Source organism: Anser anser, assembly GCF_964211835.1.
Source record: "Anser anser genome assembly, chromosome: 1".
Classification (NCBI taxonomy): domain Eukaryota; kingdom Metazoa; phylum Chordata; class Aves; order Anseriformes; family Anatidae; genus Anser; species Anser anser.
This window is the reverse complement of record NC_139720.1, coordinates 20,292,985-20,318,371: the sequence shown is the minus strand read 5'-3', so window position 1 is coordinate 20,318,371 and position 25,387 is coordinate 20,292,985. Positions and strand designations below refer to the sequence as shown.

General features: G+C 38.0%; 1 long non-coding RNA gene across 1 annotated transcript in view; it reads right to left on the bottom strand.

Moving 5' to 3' along the window:
- Positions 1-6,704: 6,704 nt before the first annotated feature.
- LOC310897682 overlaps positions 6,705-25,387 on the bottom strand; it is a 130,541-nt gene continuing 111,858 nt past the window's right edge. The window contains exon 3 of the long non-coding RNA XR_014582482.1: positions 6,705-7,483. This is a non-coding gene — a long non-coding RNA (uncharacterized lncRNA). The remainder of the gene's footprint in view (positions 7,484-25,387) is intronic.

Sequence of the window (25,387 nt, the reverse complement as noted above, 5' to 3'; positions counted from 1 at the left end):
ACTATGGGATAAAGGGGAAAGGCTAACTCTGCTTCAGAAAAGCTTTGGTGATACAGTATCTACAATCTGCTCTACTGCTTTGGAAGTGTGCATACACATTAAATTCTATTTACCAATTCCACTAAGGTTATATTAAAGTAAGCGTGAATAAGTTTTAATTACCAAGGCCAAAAAGGAAGTGTTGTTCTTAATGCACTGCCTAAGCATATGGCACATGTGTCTTTTATATATGATTTTAAACCCTGAAAAGATTTCTTTTGCATCATCCTAAATTAAATACAGGAAGGTGATGGGATGGGATGGGCCACTGTTTTTCTCAAACCAAAGATGACCTTAGTGTAATAAACCAGACCATTTTGTCCCAGTTGCTTTTCTACCTTTTGCAAGATCACAGACTATGAAAGGTGGGGACTATCTCTTTCTCATATTTTGCCTTCTACTTAACACTGCAGGAGCCAGTAGCGTCTGGATCCTACCACAAAATGGTAATGATAAATACATGTTTGGATACTAAGAAACGTGACAGCAGTAAACACATTTTTAAATGTTTTGCCCTGCAGTTAGAATAGGTGTTTGCTCATTGCAGCAGAGCATGTTAGCTGAGGTTCAGTGACTCACTAAACTGTAGTCACATGGGCTTTTTGTGAGCTTAGAGCATGGACAGAGGTTGCTTGTGTCTGCCCGCACTGCATGCACGGATGTACCCCGAGTCCTTTGTGGGTCTGGGTCTGAGTTCTAGAGCTGCACAGATAATAGAGCTTTTTTAACGTTGTTGCTGAGTCAAAAAGTGTGTATGTGTGCATATGTGTGGTGAAGCCAGCAATGTGCAAGCAATGCTATTTCATTCTGCTTTAGCAAGAGCAGTTTCATTCGAGGGGAACCCTCCAAGTGGCCTTATTTCTGGCAGTCTGGGGCAGTTCCTGCTTTTGCAGGGCTACAAGCTCTGGTCAAACTGTAGGAGCAAAAGTGACAGTAACTGCATATTGCAAATAAGACCAGATACTGGCATTACGAGAGGAATCTGGATAGCAGAGATTCTTGCAGAGTTAGAAAAGATGCAAATTGCAGCTGACACAACAACACCAACTCTTCTGCCCCATCAGCTGCATCCTACTAGCACTGCATGATTCATTAGTGCAGCACTTTGGGGAATTCTTCGTATTCCCAATGGAGATGTGACCAAGGGTGGATTTCCCTCAAGACTTTCAGACTTTTCCGTGTTGGAACTGTAGAGTGCAATGAGCAGTCCAAATTATGACGTAAGAGAGCCATTGCACAGCCCATCTTTTCCTCCTTTGACATTGTAGCTCTAGACAGCTCCAGGTGCATCTACTTGTGACCAAGCATTTAACTACAGAACACCAACTTACATTGTTCAAAGACAATTTCTTTCCCGCTTCATGTTAGCAGGACATTTTTGATATTAAAACCACTAGTCAGAGCCAAATCTGTACTCATCAGCTAGTTTCATGATCAGGCTATCAAAGGAGATGGGCACAAAAGCCACAGCTTGTTCCCAGCCTTATGTAAGTTCATAGGAAATGCTGCTGGTCTGACATATTAAGCCTAATGTACCTACTGCATTGCTGATCAGCCAGTCATATGCACCAGACACACATGTAGAAAATGCACATCCCCTCTGCTGGGAGTTTCATTTCAGTGCACTTGTGATACAGGGTTATTCTGAGTTTATGCAACAAATCCCAGTATTAAAAACTGTTTTCTACAAGCCGTTGTACCTACCCTGCTGAAATAGGTTTCTGGTTTAGAACAACTACCTGACACTCTACTTGGCATTCATGATCACTTTCCCTTTGTCATTGCTGCCTTCTACATATAAAAGGAGTTTGGGGAAAAAAAAAAAAAAAAAGAAAAAAAAAAAAGGGGTTCCTGATATTTTCAAGTTACTATTCTTAACAGGTTGCATCATACTTCCTACAGCCAACGTCAATGGTTTGGCCAGCCTGAGGCAGGCTCTGCCCAAGGCACCCAGGGTGCTAGAAAGCAAGTGAGCTCAGCGCCCAGCATGATCTGGCCATGTCACAACGAGGTGACCTGGTGAAGGAGCAAGTGGGCAGCCCATGCAACTCTTTGGAAACAGGTGGCAGCATGATCATGTCATTTCCTTTCTACCAGAAGCCTGGCAGCTGCCCTCTGAGCCAGACCCGGAGCTCTGGTCTCTGGCCAGCGCAGGTTTGTAAGCTCATGCTGTAAAGGTCAACTACAGCTTCCATCAGCAAAAGCCACCTCCCCCTACAGCAAAAATAAATAAGTAAAAGAAAGAAAGCTAGAAAAACATGCTAAAAGTTTGTCTCTCAAAGCAAATGGGCAGCTGTGTGCTAAAGGTCAAATTCCAGTTGTTGCAACTTGCTTTTGTTGCAATCTTGCAAGAGCAGCTAGCAGACCCTCAGTGGGGAGAGTCCAAAGGGTGATGTGCCTAACATTTGAGGAAGCCACTAACAAACCACTGTATTAAAAAAAAAACAAAAACAAAAAAAAACCTTATTCCTGCAACACACTAAACATACCAGTCAATGTAATAAACTAGGAAGATTTCTTCACAACAGTATGTATAACCTGTATATTTTTGAACAGCATAGTTAAACCACCTATGATAGCTATTTTGGAAAATACAAATTCTACCTGCACATGATCAAATAGCCACAATTTCATGACTTTGTTGCTTTAGGCAATAAGATCAAAATTTTGTCCCCTAAGTTTCCATGTGTTTATATATATCTATTTTTTTTTTCAAAGTTGCTAGTAAAACTTTTTTTCTTCTACTACTTTTTTTTTTTAACTTCAGCAAATAGACTTCAGCTATTTCAAAACAAACAACTAAATAAATAAATAAAAAGATTAAAAAAAAGTCTGTTCATCTTTAAAAAATGTTTACACCTCTTTATAGAAAGGCCCTGAGCAGAGCCATAAGCACAGTATCACAGTGTTTGCTAGAACATATTTTTTCCTGCTCCCATAAACTGCCACCTCTATCTAATCAGTACTATGTATTTACAAAATCTCCATTCAGTGGGGTCTTGAAATCTAACAGCAGAATTCTCTGAACATTTGTATTACAATGAGCACTCTCTGTCCCCTCAAATTCCCAAGATGCTTTTTTGTCAGACCATGAGTGGGACAAAGATCTTATGAAATAACAGTGATTGCCTAATGAAATACAGAGCATCATTCACACTTGCCAATAGATTGCAAGGCTGAGTTCAGCTCTCTTCATTGTTGCTTAATATGTGCCTTCTTAATGGGACATTTTAAATATTTGTATGATTATCGTGGTCCTTTAGGTAACGTGTTTTTGCCAAGCTGAAGTACAGATACATCAGAAATGTTATATTTACCTTTCACTGTGCTGGGACATGAGAAAATTCCATGGCTAGTTCCACACAAGATAGCTCTCAAATTGGAAGCCACATAGCCATATCAGCACAAATGCTGTTATGAGGCCTGGCCATAGAATTACGCCATTGCAGCCCTTTTGGGATTCACTCTTGTGTCAAGTCTCTACTTAACACTGATCAGACATAACTAGACATACCCTAAAATAGCATCAGAACTGAAATATGAGACTTGTATTAGCAGACAAATATTAACATATCAGTGCAGGATAAAACCATATCTTGGCACTCAAATATAAGAAAACCACCATATACGCAGAAAACATCATAAATTCTTAGGCTAAACCATCCAAAATGTGATGCTGGTCTTCGGGAGAAATGGGACTGGACATTTTAAGAATATATTAAATAAAAAAATGTCTATAAGGTAACCTTTTTCAAAATACTGAATACCTCCTAAATCAGTTCCGATAACAGATACCAATCTCAGAATAATATAAAAATTGAAAGACATCCCAAAAGGTATCCAAGACAGCAGAATAACTTTCGTTAATCAGTTGGGTTATATCACAGAATCATTGAACAGCTTGGGTTAGAAGGGACTCTAATTCTAACCCCCCTACCAAAGGCAGGGATGCCACCCACAAGATCAGGTTCCCCAGGGCCCCATCCAATCTGTTGTGGGGCAGCCACAACTTCTCTGGGCAACCTGTACCAGTGCCTTACCACCCTCTGAGTAAAGAATTTCTCCCTAATATCTAAACTAAATCTCCCCTCTTTTAGCTTAAAACCCCTTGTCCTATCACTATCTGCCTGTGTAAAAAGTCACTCTCCATCTTTTTTGTAAGCCTCTTTTAAGTATTGAAAGGGTCTCCCTGAAGCCTTCTCTTCTCCAGGCTGAACAGTCCCAGCTCTCTCAGCCTTTCTTCACAGGAGAGGTGTGCTAGCCCTCTGATCATTGTGACCCTCTTCTGGATCCATTCTAACAGATCCACATCCTTCTTGTGCTGGGGGCCCCAGACCTGTATGCAGTACTCCAAGAAGGACCTCACAAGGGCAAAGTAGAGCGGGACAATTCACCTCCCTCGATCTGCTGGCCACACCTCTGTTGATGTAGCCCAGAATGCTGTTGGCCTTCTGGGCTGGTATGGTTTATATGTTGCTGATAGAAGTGTGTTACAAGCCATGAGTATTGTCACCTCAGTGGATGAATGGATGAATGAATAAATGAATGAATGGGTGAATGAATGAGTAAATCATTACAGAGTCTATTACGAGCAGACTCAGTGTTATAATCAAGCCTGGGAACAGCCTGAGATTTCTTAGGTAACTGATTACCATTAAAATGAAAAAGCAACCGTACAGAGTCCTTTACAGGAAGCTTTTTCCAAAAATGTTTATTTTTATATTTGAGATTATTTAACGAAACCAGACTGATATGTGATTTTACAGCTCTGAAATAATGTAAATTAATGTGAGGGAAAATAATAAACTTGAGCCTTAAAGTGTATATGAAATCATTTTATCAAAAATAAAACTGAGAGAGTATTTGAAAATGTCAGCTTTTGGGCTAAAATTCTACATGATAAAATAAAATCATTAATTTAGATTTTACTTCTTGTTTAACAGTTGTACATCTGTGTGCAAGTCACTCAACCTTTCTAGACGGATTTCTTCAGCTTTTTTCTGTTTGTGCCTTTGCCATGGCTCATATATTGCTCAAGCCTATAATATCAATTAAGGTCTTTGAGATGTGACCCAACTCTTGAAATTGGTTGAAAATGGTTGATAGGTTCATTAGTGGTGTAATCCTATAAGCCTAATTTTGTAGGCTAAAAATATACCACGTACTACAACTATTAAAACTGAAACAGACGGAGGATGCATGCATACACATTCTTGACCTTTACAAGGGTTTGAGGAAGAGAAGGGTCCTCATCCTTATTCTCTGCTTGTGATACCCAGAAGGTAGAAATATTTGTGTCCTGGCCAGTCTGAAACCAAGACACATGAGAAGAAGGTGTTTTCAATTGTGTGTATGTATGTATATATGTATTTATTTATCTATTCCTAATAACTCTAAAATTTCTGGATGATAGAGCAAGTGTTAAGTGGAGGAAGCACAATGCTACAGTGAGTTCCCTAATTTAGGTTCTATTTCTGAATAATGGTTGAAACATTAAATTTATTTGTAGGCACCTGCAGAGAAATATGCATGTTTATGCTTATTACATTTCTCTTCAGAGTCACACAGATGGTGAACACTGTCTACTTAACCATTACAAAGGTTACATTATTTTTATGTTATGAAGTATTTCAAATGAAAGGCCTAGCAATTTACAAGAAAATCACCAGTCATATTGGCTAAATGAAATAAAAAGCAGATATTATTTCCTTATAAATATTACAATGCGAAGCAGCATCAAAGATTTAATGTGGAAAGCAGTTAGCAGATTTGATTAGTAGAAATAGTAACAGTGCTCTGAACCAATAGTCGAAACGCTCAGCTCATTATGAAGTTGTGGTTACTTGAAAGAAATGCAGAAATGATAAACAGCTGCCTGTTTCTAGATCATTCTGAAAACACAGACTTCTTAAAATTCTTAATTTTAAAATATTTTTTCTGAGTGTAGTCATTTCAAGCTCTCATCTGCTTTCTTTTCATAAAATGAACAAAATGCCAAAAAAAAAAAAAAAAACGCTTTTTCATCATCACTCTTTTTGTTCTGAGAACAAGGAAATCTTATAGTTGTGGAAAAGGTCAAGGGCCTCCTAAGTCTTCAGCACCTAACACATCAAGTGACACTCCCCTGATCATAAGATTAAATCAAGTCACAGGATGTGTGCCCTAAGGGTATTGGTTAAACTATTCTGGAGCTGAGTGGATTAGACTGGCATCCTGCATTTCACTTGAAAGTGTACTATGCCAAAAAGGTCAACAATGTTACAAGGAAGTTGTTAATTGAAATCAACCAAATGAGACAACTCTCTTCCTGGAGGAAAACTTTGTCCAGCCCTGCTTTGCCTTTGGAGTTTTATGTATGAGAATTTGCATTTAAAGCTTTTTGACCAAAGTTTCGCTGTTGATCAACATGCACAATAAAAGCAACAATTCATGCATTTTTTCAAATCTCCCTTGCCTTTCAGAAAACTACAGAAGTTTTTCTATATATCTTGATTATTCTTATTCACACACACACACACAAAATAAAATCAACAACAAAAAATGATGATTTATGGTAGCAAGCTTTTATTTATTGTAAGTTTGTAGATTTGTAATTAGGGCAACTTTTGTCTTGACTTATCAGTATCATGTTAGTTCTTGCAGATAATGTTTGGATTATCAATGCTTTCTGGGTACTTCCCAAGGAGTTACTCACTGACAGTGGTTTCTAGGACCAGTTTTATAAGGAGACACAGGTGTGCTAATTCTCAAAAGGAATATAAAACATAAAGTGGAAGCTGTGACCAGTTGTGGTCAGTTAGGCACCTTTATTTTTTTAATTTTCTCTCTCTCTCTCTGTTTTTTTTTGTTTGTTTGTTTGTTTGTTTTGTTCTTCCAGAAGAAATGAAAATTATCTTCATTTCTGGAAAAATGCCAACTCAGTAAGTCTTAGCATCTCTGTCTACAGCTGCAAACATACTTATAGCTGAGGCCCTTGGAAAGGTTACAGGTAGTCCTTATATCTAAGCCATTTCCAGGAGAACACAATTGCAAATTCCCATCATCATCACTGAGACAAGATTAAGGACTTATGCATTTTATCACAGCAGCAGAGATATTTTGGTATTGAAAAAGTGATCCCAGTCTTACCTAATTAAGCTAAGTGGTGATGAATTTTTAGAAAGTATATTGAAAATCCTTCATGAAAGGTGTGCCTTTAACACACTGCCCTCATTGGAAAGAGTTGTATTGACTGTATCACGGACAAGTTGTTGGCTCTTCATGCCATTTCAGGGCCAAATCATGCTATGTGCATATTCTTCCTATAGTTTCACTTCCACCAGTGGATAGTTGTCAAATTGCTTCAGTCAGATAATGTATCCAGCATGTCTTCTTGAATGTTCGCTTCTTAGAAACTGGAGAAATAATTCTCTCTGAACTGTGCAGTTCTGGTGCCACCAGGTATCTGGGAAGAAGTAATGTCTTCTGTTAGGCCAGTGGGTACAACTGGAAAAAAATATATATACAAAATATATACAGAAGTTTTCTCTGTATTCCTTATAATGAGAAAACGGGTTTGTCTTGTCCTTTTCCAGGGCTGAATTGTGATTCCCTATTCTCCTGTTAGACTTCACCTCATAAATGTATCTGCTTCAGACAGAAATTGTGCTTTAGATCCCTACCAGTTTATTCCTCTATTTTTTGTTCTCTTTGAAATATTTCTTCTCAAGGGTTAAATTCTTTGCATGTCACAGGATGGTATGTTGTGTTTCAGAAATTCACGCAGATGGATAGAACATAAATAAATAAATATTCTTCAAATATCTTTCTCCACCTTTTTAGCGAGGTGGGGGTTGGTCTATTCTCCCACATGCCTAGTGACAAGACAAGGGGGAATGGGCTAAAGTTGTGCCAGGGGAGGTTTAGGTTGGATATTAGGAAGAACTTCTTTACAGAAAGGGTTGTTAGGCATTGGAATGGGCTGCCCAGGGAAGTGGTTGAGTCACCATCCCTGGAGGTCTTTAAGAGACGTTTAGATGTTGAGTTTAGTGATATGGTTTAGTGGAGGACTTGTTAGTGTTAGGTCAGAGGTTGGACTAGGTGATCTTGGAGGTCTTTTCCAACCTAGACGATTCTGTGATTCTGTGATTCTGTGATTCTGTGAAAAGTTTGATGCAGAATTTCTTGATATCCAAATGGTCCATTTGGAGTCATTCACACGTCAAGGGGAATTAGGTTCATCTTATCTAATTTTTGATGATTACTGTATTAATATCTACACCTGAGTTGGTGATACAGAGCCCGTTTATATCAAATGGGCTGTAGTTGGCATATCTCCAGCATAACTGATCAGATGTGGTTTATATATCTACTTTGGGTTGAGTTGAATTGGACTCTGGAACTAGAGATTTATTACTATTAAAGGAAGTTAGGTGTGTAGTTTAGATACAGACCTGTCTACATTGCAGGTGCTTAAAATCTTGCACTTAATTACATCCAAGACATGATAGTCATAAAATTCAACTAGTCATTAATTTCAACTTGTCAGAATTCAGCTTAAAATTCTATTCCCAGCCCCTTTTGTTGCAGTATAACAACTTGATTCTGATTCATGTTCCTAGAAAACTATTAATATAAGAGCATCATCAGAGAAAACTCTGAGCATGGAATAATGTGATTTCTATTTATCTTGGAGCACGCTGGCACTGGTGCTGTTATCTGTAGACTGGTGTCTACAGTTGTGTCTGCCAAAGGTCTGGCAAAAGTTGCCAGACGGCTGGCTAATTCAGTTCTGTGTACTTGTTTGCCATGAACAGGTAGCAATTTTTTTCCGAACATTCTGTCAAATGATTTTGCAGATTTGTGGTTTACTGCTAAGAAAACTAAGCAAATAAGTCAAAATTAAAATATTACTTTGGAAAAGGCTGAATATCCTTTTCCATAGTGGTAGTGCTGAAATTTAACTGAAGATAGCAGTGTGAAGGTAAGGAGAATGAATATGAATCTCAGATATTTTAGAATTAATTTTTCTTTAAGGACTACATGCCAAATGCTACCCATACATGTTTTACAAAAGAGCCCTAGTTCAAGCCAAAAGATTTTAGCTATTTATTTAGACCCATGATCTTTTATGAAATGCTGCAACAAGTCCTACCAATTAGAAATCTCTCCTTATTAAAGTCTAGAAAACTAGTTTTCCAACTTAATGACAAAACGGCTTTTGTTGCTAGCATTCAAGTACACTTTTTTTCTTCATGTTCCTCTTTCTGTACTGTTTTGTTTTATTGTGCCCAAGAAGTGGTGGAAAAGGTTGGCTCAATAACTATGGCTGACAATTTACACCAGATTCTTCAAAATAAACATCTGTTCTAATAAATTAGCCACTTGAGTGAGCATAACCCTGTGAATGTAATATGAATTTGGCGGCAGGAGTATATTGTCAATTAACTTCTTCACTCCTGCCAAACACAAAGAGTTCAGTAGTAGCATCACAGAGGTGCTGAAAGAACCATGTGACTGAGATAGCAAGATGCAGCACAATTTTGGAGAAAAAAAAAAAAAAACTTCTATGAGACTTCCAAAAATGAACTATGCACTGAAGTGAGAGTGCTTTGCTCTTAGTTACAAAATCATCCCATCACACGAGTTAGTGAAATTAGTTAAATGAAGGAGAAGAAACAGCAGTATATGTAACGTTGACAGCCTCATACAAAAGCAGACTTCCATCCTCTGTAATTACTCTCTTTTTTTTTTTTTTTCCTATAAATTTAGTCCCATATGAACAGCAGGAGTGAGGGCTCATCTGCTTATATGTCTACTTATTGGTGTCATGGCTCTCTGTCATGTCAGATGTCTCAGAAGGAATAAGTAGCCCATTGCATAGGCAATCTCTGCCTGCTTGCTATCTGGCATGCAACATTACTCTACTCAACACTGTTTCATGGCTGTCTTTTACCTTCATACCATTATGCTTTTTTGACTAGAATTATTTCTTTTTCACAAGTGTTTCTCAGAAAGGTGATGGTGTTGGAACACCTGTGCTTTAGCTTCACTTCCCTAAATAGTCCAGCCTCAGTTGTGTTTATTTATGTGTTCCATACCTACAGCGTGACTTCACTCAGAAGGACAGCTTAATGACAAGAAAACTGTACCCTTATTTTAAAGACTGGCAATTTTCCTAAATCCAAGGTCTGATTAATGTGGAGGAGTTTTAAATAATATATGATGTGATAGACTTCAGTGCTCTATCATACATGTGGATGAGGATTTTCCACCCTTGACATTTGACAGGACATCAGAGTTTGTCTCTGAAAAGAAAAAATCCACTGTTTCCAGAGCAATGGTTTCAATAGCTATTTTCAGGGAACACCCAAAATAGTTTAGCTAGGATGAGTCAGAAAAACAGAAGCAGTTTAAGACATCTCTATTGCCAATACAGCTGGGGGTATCTAAACATCAAAGCTGTTCCCAGATTGCTGCGTTACTGTTTCTGCACTTTCTGTGTTTATGGGGACATGACTGGTGGCTCCTCTCTGCTAAATGCTTTAGCACTCTTCCATGGAAAGTGGTGTTACGGTTGAGGTGATTTGTGCAACACAAGGAATAAGAGAATAGTGGTCTAGCAGTGGTGAACAAAACCTAGGCAGAGAGAGAGTGGAAAACAATTCATATACATGGGGGACTCTGCTTAGCCTTATGGTCTAAGGCCCATATGCTGAGTGACAGCAGTGCTCCTAAGGAGCTCTCATTCTATAATAGTTACATCACGGCAACTTAATTTTAAAATATGTTGTCTATTAAATAGATAAGGACATTAGTATAACATATGATTATAATCTATGTACGTATGTAATATACTGAAGTAGTACAATGAAGTTCTTTCATTGAATTATTGAATATCTGAGAAACTGAGCTCTTCCCTGAGAGGTGCCTCTGCAGTGGAGAGACCTGGCACCTCGGAAGGTGATGGGAGAAGGGAAGAGCTAGCCTCCCACTAGTGGCAAGGATTATTTAGTTTTCAGGCATTATCTCAAGAGCGTTTACCGTTCAACAGAACACCTTGTTAGTGTGTCAGCATGAAACAGCCCCAGCTGCACTGGCATTCTCTCAAAAATTATATCTATCTGCATGTGACACTCTCTGAACTACCACACACAAACATTCCTGGTCTGAACTGCTTTTAGGCATTCTGCCACCAGCTTCTGCAGGCCTGACCTGAGTGATCCTCACTCTGAATCACATGTTGGTCACTACAATCATTTGAGTGAAAAAAAAAAAACAAAAAAAAACTCCAAACTGGAATGAATTCAACTCTCATGTGACTATGTACTGTTCATTGTATGCTTCATTGACTTTAGCACAGACACACTGTACTTGCTACAGATATTTTGTAAATACCATCAGCAACATAATTTAAGTCTGCTCAGATGAGCGTGCACGAATTTTCTTATGTTGATCGTACTTTTAATTATCTTTTTTTCCTGGAAGGTACAAAGCTCAGCACATACTTTCTCAAGAACACAGTGAGTCCTACTAGAAACACTATATCCTAGAAATGAAGGTTACATAGTTAAAATAAATAAATAAATAAAAACTGAACATAATATTTCGTTATTGTAAGTAGCATTTTAGCATGTGCAGTTAGCTATAAATTACTAGATAGAAGTAAATCCTTCCACTTTCTTAGCAAAAGTATATTTTAAATCATTAATGAGAAGTACATCACATCTCTTGATTCATGTTCCTAATGCCAACCTTTTTGTTCGTTTGCTTGTTTTTCTTAAAATCCACCCAAATAAACATAGTTCTCTCATTCTCTTAGTTAAAACTTGGGAAACACAAATTTAGAAGTTAAAATGATTTTTATTGCAAAACAACAGCAATGTAGGGGGGCGGCGGGGGAGAGGTAGAGAAAAAGAGAGAGCGAGAGAGAGAGAGGGAGCAGGAAAATATGGACACTCCTGTAAATGTAAACAACACCAGCTAAGTACTTTGATCCAAAGTCCTTTCTAGTTTACACTACTGTTAATGGGATTATTCCGGATTTACATGAGCATAGCCAAGGAATAGAACTTGCTCCATTCAGAGATCAGTTTTATCTCTGAATCAGTTGCTCCTTTCTGAGTATCGGACCCCATCTTCCACCAACTGGGATATAAGTCTTTCATAATTTCTGTGCAGAATGAGAGAAAAAGGAGTAAATATGTTAAGTCAGTGTTAGATCAGAATAGATCATCAGTCACTCTGATGAAGCACATTGACTCCACAAGCACTAAGAAGATAAAAAAGGGTGGGACTCATCTCATCAACTTAGCCATCAGGTATCTGGTCTGAAGAAGTAATTGTTCTACAGCCAAAAGTGAGAGACAGGCTTCCCAAGGGGGAATATCCCAGCAGGGGTTATGCCTGTCTTAGACACCTGTCTTAGAACGGTAAATTTCTGGTTGGATTACACCTCTTTAAAAAAAAAAAAAAAAAAGTGTGAATTTCTGATTGGATTCATCTGTATCTGATTTTCTGAGTCCTTTTTTCAGTGATGATAGTCTGAGTTTGTGACAAGACCTCCTTTTTAAATGGTTATGGTTAGGAAATTTAAGTACCACCAGCAGTGTGACTAATACTACCTGAGTGCTTGAAGATATCAGGTCCTTAGAGGTTAGGTGAAGGCTTAAAATTCTATGTCTATTGAAGTAAATGGACTGAAAAACTGAAATTAACTAAAAAGGGGAAAATGGCAATGGAAAATCACCACAACACAAACAGAACTTTGATGTATACATGAATTGCTTGTAAATAGAACTGCTCTTTATTCACATGCACAAAGTTAACTGATTGCCAAATCTGTGGTCAGGAAGACATTCTTCCCCACCTCCCTCCCCAATATATCAAAAGAGATCTAAATATTCTTGTTGTCTTCCTTGGATACACTGAGTCAGGCATCATCTGCTCCATCAAGTGGGCAGGTCCCCATGACCAGTATCGGGTAATTCTAAGTAAGAGTTCAGATTGGTGGTCACAGCTTCTTCCGCTTCTCTAAAGGTTTATGATTAAAAACTAACTGAAAAGTGATGAAACAAATAATAATAGAAAAGAAACACTTTTAAAAATGTATTTTAAGTGCTAAACTTAAAAAGGCACTTTGCTCCCACGAAGAACATAAGCAAAGGCACGAGGAAGTTTCTTTGGTTCATAAATTTAATTAAGCTACAGTTATGCCAATTCTTCTGACTAATAGGGACTGATGAGATGTTGGCAAGCCCTTTAAGAACTCCCCTCTCAGACATGTAACCCTTCACAGACCAAAGGCACCACACAATAAATAAACATATTTGCAAGTTATAGTCTTTATTTTTCCACATGAAAAAAGAAAACTGCAGGTTTGCTTAAGCTGCTACAGGAAGACACACATCACAAGAATAAATGTGATGAGGTAAAAAAGACAGAGAGAGAAAGAAGTATAGTGAGAAAGTACTTTCTTCATTTGCCATTTCAGAAATTTATAAAAGTACTACTTCAAGTCAGAAACATTTTTCAAAGGTATTCTTCCAGTTATCTTATGTCTGGCTCACTGGCTAGTGTGTTAACCATGCCATTGACAAAACTATCAAATAAACAGACTTTTCTTCGTTGATCTTCTATCAACATAGGTTTTTCAAACATCTTACAGCAAACAATGACCAAAAAATGAATATTTTTCCATCACGTGTTTTCATATTTTGAGTTGAGTTGGCTAAGATACATCTATATGTTTTCATGACTCATAGGAATGGCCAGTTTAACCTGGTATTTATCAGACTTATCTGGACATAGGTGAAAAGAGCTGTCTTCAAAGGAAACTAGGAACAAAGTAGTGTCGTAAATCATCAGAATCTATTTACTGTAAGGTCTCTACTGTTGTAGGTTGTCTCCCCATGACAAACCTAAATTTGTTATCATTAGTAGATTAGACAATAACATAGCTGGTAAGAATGTTCTTGTAAGACTTTTATTACCACCTACCACACCAAGAAGTTAACAGTTTAGAACATTGTGGCCAGGCCCAGTTCTTAGTTAATGCAAATCACCTTACATTCATGAAAATGAATGGAGCTAACTCGCTATACGCAATTAAACATTTGACCCTTAAAGAGCACAGATGAAGAGCTGAACTAAATCACTTGTAAATGAGCTAAAACAGATGTTCCTAGACAGCTCTATATGTTCAAACAGCAGTGTATGGCCTACTTTAAAGTGGCATATCACAGAATCACAGAATCACAGAATTGTAGGGGGTTGGAAGGGACCTCAAGAGATCATCAGGTCCAACCCCCCTGCCAATGTAGGTTCCCTAGAGCAGATTGCCCAGGTAGGCATCCAGGTGGGCCTTAAATATCTCCAGAGAAGGAGACTCCATAAGCTCCCTGGGTAGCTTGTTCCAGTGCTCTGTCACCCTCACCATGAAGAAGTTCCTTCACATGTTGGTGCAGAACTTCCTGTGATCCATTTTGTAGTCATTGCCACTTGTCATGTCCCCACAAACCAGTGAAAAGAGGTTGGACAAATCCCTCTGTCTCCCACACTTAATATATTTATAAATATTGAGAAGATCCCCTCTCAGTCTTCTCAAGGCTGAGCAGACCCAGATCTCTCAGCATTTCCTCATCGGGAAGATGCTCCAGGCCCCATCTTTGAGGCCCTCCGCTGGACTCTTTCCAGAAGAACCCTGTCTTTTTTGTACCGGGGAGCCCAGAACTGGACACAGTACTCCAGGTGAGGCCTGACCAGGGCAGAGTAGAGGGGGAGGGTCACCTCCCTTGACCTGCTGGCCACGCTCCTTTTTATGCACGCTCCTTTTTATGCATTATGGCCTGGCATAGACAGGATAGGATAAGATAGGATGTCCTGAATTACCTTTTGAGAGGTGTCTTGTACTCACTGACTGACTCCCAGGTGTCAGGACACTAAGCACATCTTATAATGTTCCCGATAGACACTTCCCAGCCCCTCCTTTAAATTTCAATGTTCAATGTAAATAGGAACGGATCTAATACTTTTTTTTTTGGTATTCTTTGATGAATTTAAACATTTTACTAGCTTTCCTTTACAATTTTTTTTAATCTGATAATAGATATTATATTATTCATTTTTGTTTTGGAAGTCTGTAATCTAGACTTCTGGATGAATTCTGGAATGTAGGTACAATCCAGGGTTCAAAGTTGCTTTTCTGAGGGAAGAGCTTAGGAGAAATGTGGGGTTTGAGACCTAATATTAATCCAGTTCTGAATTTCCAAGTCATTAAATATTCTTTGAAATAATTTCACAATGTAGAAATGATATTTTTTCTCAAAATAATAACACACTTTGCATCCATCCATTGATCAGAGCATACAAGTAAAATGGGACTAAAATCAAAACACTTGAAAATCTCACTTGTGGTAACTATGCCTATAACTTGTGGTAACAAGTGAAATACTGTAATGTTTTATTACTGTAGTTTTTGCACTGCCTCTCATCATTCGCATTTGCAACTCTGGCTGCTCTATTTGCTCCATTTGCTGCATCTAGGCTGTAAATTATTTGGTGTGGGAGCTGGATCCTTACTCTCTTCTTTACATGGAGATCTTATCAACAAATTCGAGGGTAGAATTTCACTCTGTTCCCACTGCTGTCAATGGATGTTTTACATTGAAATCTCCAGAAGAGTATGATCCATTCAGCACACTTCTGAAAAACCCAAGCCATTCACACATGTGGACTAATAAATCCAGTTTAGTTTGTTCCTTTTCCCTATTCTCATTACTTTAACCACTTTCAGCATAGGAGAAAAAAAACTTTCACAATCTAATTTGCAGTTAACTTTAGGTTGCTCATTTTTAGGTAATAGTGTTTTTGCAAACCAGAAGTGTTACTCAACTTCATTAAGTTGATTTTACAATACTGTTCATTCCTATGCTCTTCTGAGAAGGTTGTGAAGTCTGGTGATCTCAGCAAGTCTTAGAAGCAAAAGGTCAAAGTTCTATCAAAGGAGAGGAGTTGATTCACTAAAGAAACCATGAGTAAACCATCTCATCCCTCTGTGTCACAACCAGATCCACTATAAGTCTGGGGAAATGAGAAACATTACAAGGCATGACTGTTTGCACTAGACTACCTGATTCCAACATGTTGGCTGAGATTTCCAAAACTGATGAGGGAAATTCCCTCACTGGATTTGAAAACCTCAAACACTTTTAAAAAGTGTATTTGCATTTCATATGTGGAAAGCGTGGCATACTTTATGGATAATTCATTGAATGTTTTGTTCATTACAAGTGCAGGAATTTGGTGTTCACTGTGAAATACTTCTTTCATACACTGCCTTGTCCTTTCATAATGCCCTTGCAAAAAATGTCGCTGTCAATGTATTTTAATCATTATTAGAAACCAGCATGTGAAAGCATAGATAAACAGAACTTGAATTTTTAAAGGTGACCCTCAAATATTTTGCATGTATTGTGTCAGAGTGAGCAAATCAGGGACATCTTCACTTCCAGCTCATTTCAACTTTCCCCCAGTTGTCATGCAATTATTTACCAGAAGGACAGTGGGAATGACGATTCTGCCACAGAAGTCATTCTTTGTACACCTGCTTATTCAGAAAATTTTCAGCTTACTTTGTAGGCAGACAAGATATTAAAAAATTGACTAGAGCTGGAAATCTCTGAGAAGCTATGCTCTTTCCTGTGAATTCAGATTCAAGGCAGGCAAAGCCTGTGAATAATGGAGGTTGTGCGAGGGCATAACTTTGCTTACAATGGAGGGAGTATGAATCAGCAAAAGAACAAGCACCCACTTATGTTCAAGAATGATTTACACAAGCCCATAAATCATCCAAATGAGGAAAGCGAGAAGTGGAAGTCAGGAATGCCACATGTGCCATGACACATGGTGTATTATTTAAAGATCCTCTTACAGAACGATTCCAAGTACCAGCACAGCTATCCAGAATAGAAAACTTTGTCAATTAGAGGGCCACCAATCCAATGCTTGCAAACATCACAAATTACTCACCATCATACTGTGGTGATTGTGGAGTTGCTGAACAGGGTTATTAGCAAGGTTTCCTGATTTAATCCTTCATTTACAGACTAATGTGTTTGCCCATTGTGAGCTCAGCCTTCCAGTCTTGGGGCAGCAATTAATGCTGCCTCCTCCAGAAACATTCACTGGAGGTCAGAGCTGTGGGGGAGGCTTCCAAAAATTCTCTCTGCCTGGACACTGCTGCCACCCACAGTTTAAGAGAGACAACCAATAACAAAACCAGCTTTTTTTTTTTTTCCTTCTCTTTTTTTTTTTTTTTTTTTTCCTTTTCCCAGCAGCTTTTAGAGTTCTTGCAGCTCTTGATTTCTCAACACAGTGACTATGTCTCACAACAGAACACCTTGAGTCAGTTGCACCCAAGCTTGGACACACAAGAGTAACCTACCCTGACTATACTGGTAATCATGGTGTACTGGTTCATCTCAGTGCCTCAGTGCAAATTACACCGCATTTACAGAGCTAACTGATACATGAATTATGAAAACTCCTTACCTAAATTGACATGATGTTCATGAGGAGAAAAATAGGCAAAAATAACATGCAATCATTCATCTATTCAACATAGACTCATATATATTGTAGGTGGAAATTTATCTGCATTCCCAGTACAGATTCAAAGTAAAGCAAAGAGTTTTGTTGCTTGAGTTCCAGGTTGCTTGATTTCCAGTAAAATTGTTTGAATTTGTGCCACTAGAGCCTTTCTAAGCTTTTCAAGATTTCCCCTGTTTTCCTAAAATACTTTATAACAAACAGCATAAGATCTGCTCCCTGGGAACATCAGTATTCCACAGGATATTTCAGTCTCCACAAGGAAACAGTGATCTTTTTTAAAGACTAAGTATAGCCTGTAGAAAATGAACACCATACACAACCTGCTACCTGCTCACCATTCAATATAACTGCAGGGACTCTCAGCCCTGGGCCACAGTGGACAAAGAAGGGAGGAGGAACTTTCCCTGCTCCCCTGGGCAGAAGCCATGTTAGAGGAGCCATCCCTCCCTATCATGGGAGCACCAGGACTGCCCTCGCACAGTGCTAGGGAAGGGGGCAGAGAGAAGGCTGGTGACAAATCCTTCTCTTCCCCACATCAAACTGCACAGGAAGAAATACCAAATGCCAGAGCACAGGTGGAGGTTGCAGGAAGCAGACAACTCAGGCTCTCAAGGGTAGCTGTAAACCCATGCAGGCCAGTGGCTAGATGCCGTAATTTTGCCCTTTAATTTTCATGCTATTTATTTTTCTTATTTCCCATTTTATAAGGCAAGGTTAAACCTGGAGATAATCTACTGCAGACCAGATCTGCAAATACAAAAAGGATGTCTTGCTGTTATTTGTTATTTGTCACTGCATTTTGGTTTCTGTTTTATTTCTCTGAAGCGCTGGAGAAAATGATCTGAAGATGCCTTGACTCTGTGAAGCATCTTAATAACTATTGCTTTGCAACATTTTTTCATGTGTTGTCTCAACCTTAATTTTAGTGTTATTATTGCTCACAAGAAGTCTCATATATGGATCCTTTGGGAGATGTTTTAGAACTGAGAAATGCAGAAATGCACAAGACCATACAAAATTTCATAATAATGAACATTTTCAGATGTTAAGCATTACACTCCATTGCCTTTCCGATATGGCCCTTTAATTTCCTTGCCTTCTATTGATTTAATATTAAATCCTATAAAATCCTTGTGTAATATACTATTATTTTACCTGTTCCTTAACTGTCTGGGCTGAAAACGTACATCACACTCTGCCTTGTGAGTTCAATCAGATTTACAATAGAACTAGATCCCTTGATAGCTTACCTGAACACAGATACGCTAACTGCGTATTAAGGATCTGGCCTTCTGAGGTTCTTTTTAGGCTTTTTTGGGTAAATAAGTGAAAAATTGTGAAGTACTATGTTTGCTGTTGCATGACACTCAGCACCAATTAAAAATATTTTGGATTAATCATTGACCCTTCTGCCTGGAGATACACAAAAACCCATCTCACCCACTACCTTTTGTTATTTACCATATACATGAAGAAGAGGGAAGAGGCCTGTTAAGATGCTATGTGGAAAAAGCGATTGTGACTTTTGCTTTCCATTGCCTTTTTTTTTTTTTTAACTAAATATAAAGCAGGAATTTCCAAAAGCAAGCATTCAAACAGGGAAAAAAAAAAAAAAAAAAGGCCTTAAACAAATTACTGTGGTTAAAGAAAAATTACTCAACATTATGGGTTAATCTGACATGTAACATATGTTGCAACACAAGAAGTTCCGTATACACTTGTTCTTCAGTGTCCATATAAATGCCACACTGGTAGCACACTGTACTTCTAATATTGCACAACAGTGGCTGTAACACACAAAACAGAGGATCAGAGTTGTATTCTGCAGTTATAAAAAGCAACTGATAGAAAGTAAATGCAAAAAGAGCTGAAGAACAGTGTGGATTTCACTTAATATTGGTGTAAAAATGTATTTTTAAATGGCTTTTTCATTTTATTTTATAAATTTAGAGCTAAATGAATAAGCTTCTCTCCTGTTTTCAGGGACACTCTAGTCATGAGGCCATAGAGAAAATCTAAGTATGCAGACTGGATTTTTAAAGGGACATTGTGTCTCATGACATTTGTGATAAATGTTTGAATGTTAGCAGCATGGAAATAGACATACGATATGGTTTCCCATGCATTATTATTCAATCCAAGAATCCAAATTCCATATTTTTGTTTGATTTCTATACTGAAGAAATCATATGTTTTTCACAGAAAATGAAGAGTGAGGATTTAAAAATAACATTTATATTTATGATAGCTTAGAGTGACACTTTAGATTTTCATCACTTTGTTCTGGAAAACTACACATGCCTGTTCATTAAGACTATCATTCAAATGATATAGCACCATGTCTGCACTAAATGAAAATGCTTATTTACCTGATTACCCATCAGAGTCATATATCAACATTAAGATCCTCATTTGTGGGAAACCAACTTACACAATAAATTTCTCATTTCATATCAAAGACAAAGCTTTGGAGCTTCTAGAAATTCTATTTTAATTGGTAAAAACAATTCTACTGGAGTTCTTTCTGTTACTGGCTCAATATTTTCCAGATTAAATGCTACATGAACCTGTTTATTTAAAACAAGGTTGCTAAAATCATAAAATTTTCAAAAGCCTTAACTGTAACAAAACTTTTATTGTCAAATTAAACAATGAAGTCTCATGATTAGGCCATGTGAGTGCAATCTGATGTTTGGAGGAATTTGCCTAAGAGGTAATTTAAATAATCCCGGTTCTTGTTACGAAATTGCTGTCATTAAATGCTTCAATGTATAGCTAGCCATCAGAAGACTAGTTTTCCAATATCTTTCCCCAGCCTTTTGGAAAAAGTTACAACACAAAAACATCATTAATGAGAGGATGAACTAAAGAGAGCGTGTATTGGAAAACCTGTTTAAGCTTATTTTGGGGAAGTACACAGAAAAAAAAAAAAAAAAAAGGAAAATCCCCAAACCAAAGAACAAAGAAGCTTTCTTTTGTAGCAGATGTGTTCTTCTTATTGAGGATTCAGTATAACAAAGAGAGGGAAAGACCACAAGAGAGAAAAGGATTTGGGAAATAAGCTTTATGAGGAAAGGGGAACTTGGCCCAGCCTTACAGAACAATAAAGAGAGGCAGGGCAAGTGTCTGGTCCAAAACCCATAGCTACACTAACTGTGTCACAGCTACACTGAGGAAATACAAGCAGAAACAACCTGCAAGGGGTTCTCTGTTCTTTAGCTGTCTCTCTCAAATGGAGTGTCAGAGAATACTCCAAAGCTCTGAAACTCACTCGTCTGCAGTTGCAAACTGCCAGGATAGTTCCTGAGATGGAACCTGTGCCAAACTGGAGGCTCCCCCAGAACCAGACGGTCCATGACAAGCAACCAGTTTGGATGGAGCAACCTTATTCTTTTTACTGTGAGTTGTGCTGGATTCAGAGCCTAAGAACAATACCTGAAATTATTATTTTACTGGTAGACATAGTCATTGCTTCCACAGATCACTGGTCCCTCCCCAGGCTCTGTGTTCTGATGAGGAAGCATGTTTGGGTAACATGTGGTGGTAATGGTATGGGAGATGTCCAGTAGCAAGTTCCTCTCACAACTAGAACTGTCCTCTGTCTCATTTTGAATGTAATAATAATAATTACAAGGTAAATCAGAAAGAGAGGTTTTCACTGATTGCTTCTTTTGTCCTCTGCAGGGGTGACCTTGCAAAGTTTTCAGTGAAAGAGAAGATCCAAAGATCTATTTTTATACTGGCATTGATGGATGCTGCTGAAAAGCAGAGGTAACATACAGTCAATGAATGACCAGTCTATGATAATAACAGATTGGAGACTGTCTTTTAATACCCTACCTTTCTCTGGTTCATTCCGCATAACTATATATTTTTTGTCCAGACTGCCAACATCCATGTGCTTTTCACCACTTCCATGTAATTTCTAATAAAGAAAAAAATAGATTCCAGTAGACCTACCAAAACTGTAGTGTCTATTTAAATATGCAAGCAGCTTAACCTTCAACCAGCATACCAAGGTCCCTGTGTCCAGCTTCAAGAACGATGTGTTCTTGATACATTACTGGAATGCATCCCACCACCTCCCAACATTACAGTAAGCTCCATTTATGGCCCTGTGTCCCAAAGCTGATGGATAATTGTGCCATTTCCCACTGTCCAACTGCTGGTCCCCTGCTCCCTCCCTCCCACCACCACCTTTTCAAATACTGTCCAAAGTCACAGACTCTGCAGGCACAATATACCTGGTGGCTCACTGGCAGTGTTCTTCTCATTTTTTTTGTGTCTGTATTTAGAAGAGTTGTCTTGTAATCTCTGTTTTTTGCCTCAGACACAAAAATGCACGTAAGTTTCCTCAGACCATTTAATAATGTTTAGATGGTAAATGAAAAGCTTCATAAATGTTTTCAAGTCCTGGACCTTTGTTGCAGCACCTTTTCACCTTCTTTGACAGATAATTCCTCATCCATAGTTTTCATCATATTTTCTCATTCCTACCGTCCCATGGGCATGACTTAAAAATGATGGCACAGTTCTCTGGGAGGAAGGATGGTTTTTCACTGTGTAAAAAACTTTTTTTTACTGTGTAGCCCTTTGAAATCCAAGGTAGTAGACACAGGTACTGCCAGAGACTGGAGGCACACAAACCCTGGGAAGTAGAGTAAATGGCAGAGATAAGGAATTGGTCAGAATGACACAATGGAAAGGAGATTTATTATTACCCACAATTTTCCCTGTTTTATGTTCTAACCTCCTCATTTTTGCTACCTGGACAGAAAACTCATTACATCTGCGGTGTGAACTTCTTTACTCGTCATATACCACTTCCACATCCCATACCGCATTGCATCAAAAGGCACCAGGAAGACCTACAAGATCTTTTACCAACAAAAGTGAAAATAGTGAAGATAAGCACTGCAGCTATAGAAGCTTTGACCTGTGGTGCTCTTGCAACTCAATTTTGTCATCACAGATGATGAGTCAACAGAGCTATGGGTGCCAACTTCTGTAACACAGAGGAAACTTGAGTTGAATTAAATTCAATTCCCATTACACAAATTAGCTGGAAAATAATGACAGAGATCAGGTTTTAAATGATTAGTCTGAATCACACCCTAAAATTGACAAAACTCGATTTTAAGGGGACAAATGCTTTCCACCTTTGTGAATAAAATGCAATGCTCTTAAGTTCATGTTGGTTCTTCACAGCACATAGCCTGTTATCCAGATGACTAAATCACAAATGCATGCTCAAAACTCCAATTTAGATTTGGCTTGGCTGTCTCTGTACACACTGTATCTGTCATGTTTAGCTGCTGCTGATATTTTGCTATCAATATAAATGAATCATCCTCTGAATCACATCAGATTTTCTCTCAGAGCTCTTTTAAGAGCCATTATAATATTGTTATTCTGAATGTCAGCTCTCAATGAACTGAAAGGTCTGAAGTCAGTGGTAAGATTCATCAGCATCTGGAACAGGCTCCAAATGTCACATGGCAAATCGTCTTTTCAGTGTCTCTCTCTCTCTTTTTTTTCTTTTAACTGTTTTCTCCTCCATGACATCAGCTCTTTGCTTGTCCTATCCTGTATGCCAGATTCATAAAATCTCAGGAAGGCCAGTTCCTCAAGTTATTGAATCTGTAATATATAACTGATGCCCTGACTAGCACAGATATTGACTATAAATCTGAAAGGTGAAGATAGCTTCCCACTCCCCTGGAGCAGGTGTCTGTGTTCTCTGAAAATACTTTTCATTACAAACAAATGTTAAATTGTCTTTCAAAATTAGGATTGTTTCCTGCCTCTAAATGAAACCTTAAAACAGAAAATCTTACCAGTTGAAAGAAAAACTAGTGCCCTGGTAGTGCATCATTGTCACCTGAATTTCAGCCCATGTTTTTTAACAGCTCTGATTCTTAACTGTGTCTTCATTCAGCAGTTTTGATTTTTTACCATGATTTTTTTTTTTTCCTGGAAGACTGTATGTTTGTTCAGTGCTGTTTATGGGAAAGACACTTAGCACAGAAGAGCTGAATGAAATACTTGACTGAGTATATTATTATAAAAATATGAATTTTTCCAATATCTGTATATTTCAAAGAAGTGTGCTAATCTCAAATAAAATTTGCAAAATGAACAACAAAAAAAAAGAAATCAATATTCTGACTTGATTTTTTTATTATTGTTGTTGTTGTTGCTGTTATTTTAGTTTAGCAAGAATTTATGGCTCTTTAATTTACCAGGCTAGAACAATAATGTTTTTAAAACACCAGAATAGCCTTTTGAATAAAAATGCTTATTTTCAACTAGTTTCACTTAAGAATACATTGGTGAAACAAACCTCATAGGGAAGAACCTTTTGTTTTATGCAGTACATACAAGAAATTTTGCATAGGGCAAAATCCATGGCATAAATATAGGGAGGCCCAGAAATGCAAGATTGCAGCCACGGAAAGTTAATGTCTCCAGAAGGGTGATGCCCACACAGATCAGGTTCAAAGGCTTGCCAGGCCCACAGAGCACTGTGAGTGGCAACCTGCAGGTTTGCTGCTCCTTGTGTGAGACCAAAGCATCCACAGGACAGAAGACCCAGCAGCCTGGCACACAGCTGGATCCAGGTCAGTCCCTCCTGTGACATATTTAATAGCTCTGCCACTCTTTATCAAGTATCTTTTCAAATGACCAGATACTTAAACCTCAGCAAGGAACAAACAGAATCAGCTCACCAGCTGGTAATTCTCTTTATTCCATCTGTAAACCTCTCAGTTCTAAATTTTGGTTTCTGCAAGCTTTACACAGCACATGAAGAGGTTTCACTGTACCTTCCATCACTATGAATTAACAGTGATAATAATAATACTTAACCTTTGTAGAGTTCTTTCTATCTTCACAATGCTTAACTAACATTAGCTAATCACATTACAATAGCTGGGCTGCTTATCATTCCTGCTCTTGACACTGCCATGAATAATCTGATAATTATTTCTTTAGCTCATATAAACAGCTTGTCCACTCTCATGTCATTTTCTATTTTGCTTAAGCTATAAATATCTGATATTAACTGAAGAAATGGTGAAGTTTGCCAAGCTCATCTTAAACTAAAGCATATAATTACATTAATAAGGTATGTCTGGGACTGAATATTAGCAAATTCTGTGCATGTTCTTTTACTGTATTTTTTATATCTATATCTCTAATTATGGGCATCTGCTATAGTATTATATAAGGATTATATTGTGTGAGAGTTAGAATGACTGAACTAGTTTGCCTAGAATCTGCTCATACAGATTTTTTAAAACCACTGTGTATTTATTTCAAACATTGAGTATTGGTGTACTAGTTGATACTATGCTGGGGTAGTGTATACACAGTAGTAGGCAGAGACCATGGTTTAAGCTGCTTACAGCTTACTGTTCAGATTCTGTTTTATTGCTGAGAAGCACAAAACTCTGTGTCTTTCCAACACACTAGTCAAAAAACTCTAGCCTTAGGTAATCAGCAGTAGGATCAGGAATAGGAATTACGAACTTCCTGTGTTTTATCCAGTGTCAACTCTTCTTGTAGAATGACCATTTTGTAGGGAAGAAAACACTTTATTTCCATATTCAGAGGTGAAATGGATTTCTTTGGAAAATAACTTTCTCAGTGCCCCAGTTTTCTCCTTTTTCAGTGGAATAGTATCATTGCATTATCCTATGAGATGTATTATGGTTTGGATCATGATTGTTTGCCAAAGGCATTGAGATACTCAGCTGTA